We start from the raw sequence: 4,934 nt of genomic DNA, 5'->3' as shown, positions 1-4,934 counted from the left end.
GCGATTTGAATTAAATTTTCGCAGTTTTGAGACTTAATTATTCTCTATAGAGTGGGTGAATTGCAATATTTCACTTGTTCCAGACGAAGAGTTATGATTTTTTTAAGCGGACCGTGCAGTTGTGTGAAAACACTTATTTTTGCTCCAAAATTTACGAAGGCTGAAAAGATGAAGGTTTTACACAATGTTAATAAGATTTTCGGAAAAACCAGAGTCGACTGTCTTTTATAGAGTCTGTGAATTACAAGTTCCCAGTTGCTCTAGATAAGAAGTTATGATTTTTCAAAGCGGACGGTGCAGTTGTATGAAAACATTTTTTTGGTTCATTATTCATTAAACCTGGAAAAATTAGGGTTTTGGGCAATTTGAATGATATTTTCACGGTTTTGAGACTCAATTATTCTAGATAGAGTGCGTAAATGGCAAGTTTCCACTTGCTGTAGATAAAGAGTTATGATTTTTTTAAGCCGACGGTGCAGGTGTATGAAAACACTTATTTTCGCTCTAAAATTTACGAAGCCTGTAAAGATGAAGGTTTTACACAGTGCTAATAAGATTTTCGGTATAATCAAAGTCAACTGTCTTTTATAGAGTCTGTGAACTACAAGTTTCTACTTGCTCTAAATGAGAAGTTATGATTTTTTGAAACGGGCGGTGCAGTTGTGTGAAAAAGTTTATTTCTGGCTTTATATTATTTTATTTCTAGCCCTATACCTGTAAAATGAGGGTTTTATGCGATTTGAATCAAATTTTAAGAGCTTCAGAGGCAAAATACCCCATAAATAGAGAAACTAAGACATTGGAAGCATATTTTCAGTACTAACAGTGCCTGAACACGTAAAGTTACCGCTTAAATATATCATCATATAAAATATATTATCAAAAAAAAAAACTATTATATCACTTTGGGCGACGCTGCCACTTATGTAACCCATTTCTTCGTCCACAGCAGCCCTATTTTCCCCTGTAATAAACTTTTGATTTTTTCATTAGACATTGAGTTGAGGCTATGAAACATCTGGCATAAAAGTAAAAAAGTCCAATCGAGATAAAACATTTTTTGCTCAGTTTCCCCTAAATATGGGGAATTTTATTAAAAAGCTCAACTATTTTCCCACTGATCCTATGGCCGATCCAATATATTTTTTGACTGAAATATTTTTTGGATAAAAAACTTAGAGATTGAGCCAGGGTTGTACCCTCTTTCGGGTGTTTAAACTTTGAAAACTTTGTGTCTCAAAAACGGTCGAAACCATCTGCTCAGTCCTATAAAGCTGTTCAAAAGAGGGCATCGTGATCTCCCGTAAGTAAAAAGTTCTAACCTCTAAAGAGATAGAAGTTGCTAAATTTGCAGAGACCGTCGCAGCTTAACAGTTTATTACTCAAAAACGTCTCAGATCTTTGGTTTAGAGAGCTCCAAAAAAATCGTTTTGGTCCTAAAGTTTGCCAAAAATACTTAACCTCTAAATAAATAGAAGATAAATTGTTCATCTTTACAAGAACCATCGAAATTTCAGAGTGTGTGACCGAATCGAATTCGATAGAGCGTGATAAAGACTTTTCTAGAAGTGTTTTCTAGAAAAGTGTTAGACTATTCTAGAAAACAATAGTCTCACACTGTTCTAGAAAGAAATTCTTCTGAAATGGAAGGAAATAACCGATTTTTAATAAACCGCCCAAGTTTAACAGCATATAACTCACAGAGGCTGCTAATCTCTGAATAAGCGTTAAGATCTTTTTGATAGACCGTCTTATGGATCGCCTTTCGGTTGCAAAAATTTTGCCAAAATCCTTAACCACTAAAGAGATAGAAGGAAATTTGTTCCAGCAAAAACATGTTTAAGGTGGATTTTTCCAAACTATTAATGCTATATGAATAGGAAATCATATTTTGCGAATATTTATTCAGATATGTCTAACCTCTAAAAAGATAGAAGGAGAATGCCAAAAACATTTGGAAGCCTCATATAATTCGTTAGAATAATTTATTATGGTTTGGGAAAAATATTTAAGGCGTTGCCCAGTTCGCCTAATTATCCGTAAAACCTTTAAAATTTGAAAATGCTACTGTTAGACTGCGACCAAAGTTAGTAACCCAATTTTTTATATAGAAATAGTTAACTTGGTTAAAAATTAATAAATACTGGTTCAACCTTATGGGTTTTTAGTAGTAATAGTTTTTGCAAATATTTAGTTTTTTATGTCCATAATTGAGTGTTTCCTTAAAATTTCAGTGATTTTCTGTGTCATTATTTTAGATATACAGACTCAATCCAGACAAAAATCTGGCAAATGGTAAGAATTCAAATAAAGGCGATTCTGGCCGCTTGCCATCGCAATTCTCGACGCAATTAAGCCCGAAGTGGCATAAATGGCGCTTCTGACGGTTTGCTGTGGCGAATTCCTGGCATTTTCATTTAAATGGCTTAATTTTTTAAGCAAAAACAAAAGGAAATTATTAATAAAAACCCGGCAAACTTCGGCAAGGGAAAGTTCTCGATCGGGCTGGAAAACTCCGATCGACAAGTTGGGTGAAACCCACAGGCGGCTGGAAAATTCAGCAGAGAACAAAACCGTCTGTTTCCCCCAGGGGAGAGATAAGCAGGCTTTTACTGCCGAGGAGTAAAAGTGGCCTAATTCGCAAACTACACGGGATATTATTTCGCGAAATTGTTAAATTGCGGAATTCAATTAATGGCACGTTGTCCCATTTGATGGCAAGTCGGGTTAATTATTCGATATTTGATTGGGCGCTCATAATTCGTCCAATATTAGACGAATATCCGGATTCACTGGGCGGGGATTTATTACCATTATGCAATATTCCGGCTGCAAAGCAGAATATCGGTTTGGCACAGCCGGAATTCTCGTTCGCCTCCAATTGTGTTTGGGAAACAATTCCCAATTTCAAATTGCCCATTTTTTCGGCAAAACCCCATTGGGGACATTTTTGATCAAGCTTCTTGATTGAGTCGTCGACTAGAATTTCCTTCAACTCCCTTGATTTTTTTAAATTCACCGAATCTAATCCAGATTTAAAAACGATCTACCTGCAACCCCTAGTGGCAAGTTTGCGACACTAAACGCCGTTCCCCATTTGAACCCAAAAATGTTTCATATTTTAAGGGATAAGGCCTTGTCAGAGGGGACTGAATCTGAGCTTGATGAATAGGCGACGCTTTTCCCGGTTTTATGTTCCTTTCAGGGCCAATTTCGGATTGCCAGTCTAGGCTCGTAGAAAAGCGATCGTCGATCTCTTGTGGGTGGCGAAAACGGCAAAAAAACCGGACTGGATTAAGTGATTATTGATCTGCCGAAACCCCCTAATCTAACAGATACTCCGGAAGATCTCCATTTTACAGCAAACACATTTATTCATCGCCACTAGTCACTTTAGCTGCACAGTTCCAAATCCAACTACTGCCGTAAAAAGTTAAAGCTCTTAAAAAACTTCCACGCGGACCGAGTAGCAGCTTCAAAGTTTTACACCCCATAGAATCCACTTGACTCCGAAAACCCTGAAATTTGTACCGAAATCACCAAACATGCATTTTTTTAAACCTGTAAATGCGGGGCAGCAAATCAAAATTTTTGTTTATTTTTATTTGTGTTTATAGATTGTTAAAAAATGTGGTTTTTCAGTTTTCACAGATTTTTTTGTTTTACTTTCTGCTCAAAAACGCTCTATTTTGTAGAGTTTCACTTAAAAATACTGACAATCAGAGGTATTTTCCGCGAAAAATTATGAAATCTATTTCGAATCTTTCRTAGCTTTCTAAAACGTTTTTAAATCCTTTTCCAGCGTTGAATTTGGAGGAAAATCACACAATTTTCTATCAGAAAACTAACAGAATAAGCGAATGTTTATACCAGATTATTTGGAAATTTCGTCACCTCCATTCCTCTGAAGCCTGTATAGATTGTTAAAAAAATGTGGTTTTTCAGTTTTCACAGATTTTTTTGTTTTACTTTCTTCTCAAAAACGCTCTATTTTGTGGAGTTTCACTTTAAAATACTGACAATCAGAGGTATTTTCCGCGAAAAATTATGAAATCAATTTAGAATCTTTCGTCGCTTTCTAAAACGTTTTTAAATCCTTTTCCAGCGTTGAATTTGGAGGAAAAATCAAACAATTTTCTATCGGAAAACTAACAGAATATGCGAATGTTTATAACAGATTGTTTGGAAATCTCGTCACCTCCATTCCCCTGAAGCCTGTATAGATTGTTAATCTTTACCAGTTTTTTACCATCTTTTTAAGTGTTTAACATCAATTTCCGCGCAGATAAAGACTTGAAATTTGCATCAAGTATAGAAAACAGCTGCATCTGAATGCCCAGAAATTTAGATTAAAAACCCACTGAATCCTGATTTTTTACAACCTTGTGAATCATGGGTCGAAAGTGTATATGTTGCAGCAAATGCACGGGCTCTTTTGAAAATTCCTCACTTCCCATTGCGGGATCGCAACCACTTGAAATTCGCACACCCTATAGAACGTAGCCGCACCTAAAAGTCCAGAAAGTGTGGTTTGCAACACAAAAAATTCGGATTTTTTGCAATCTTGTAAATATTGACCCAAAAACATTTGCACTTAAATGCAGGCTTTCCCTAAAAAATTTGCAACTTCCAACTCCGAGCAAGCAGCAATTTGAAATTGAGACACCCTATACGAAACACTCGCAGCTAATCGGGCGCCCGATTTCATTAAAATGATTTTGAATGCTGATTTTTGCCAGCCCTGTGAATGATGGGCCGAAAGTGTTAATTTTCACTCAACTGCTCTGCTTTAAAAATCCTTTTAAACTTTCAGTGCTGGGGAGATAACAACATGGAATGCTACAAAACAACAAAAACTATAGAACAAAACTCTAGAAATTTTTACACGAATCACATAAATGGCAACATTTTTTTGCAGCACAACACTGCAAGCT

The sequence above is a fragment of the Dendroctonus ponderosae genome, unplaced genomic scaffold, assembly GCF_020466585.1.
Source record: "Dendroctonus ponderosae isolate FM_Combo_2020 unplaced genomic scaffold, Dpon_F_20191213v2 Dpon_F_20191213_11, whole genome shotgun sequence".
Classification (NCBI taxonomy): Eukaryota; Metazoa; Arthropoda; class Insecta; order Coleoptera; family Curculionidae; genus Dendroctonus; species Dendroctonus ponderosae.
Note: the sequence above shows the minus strand (reverse complement) of the source record.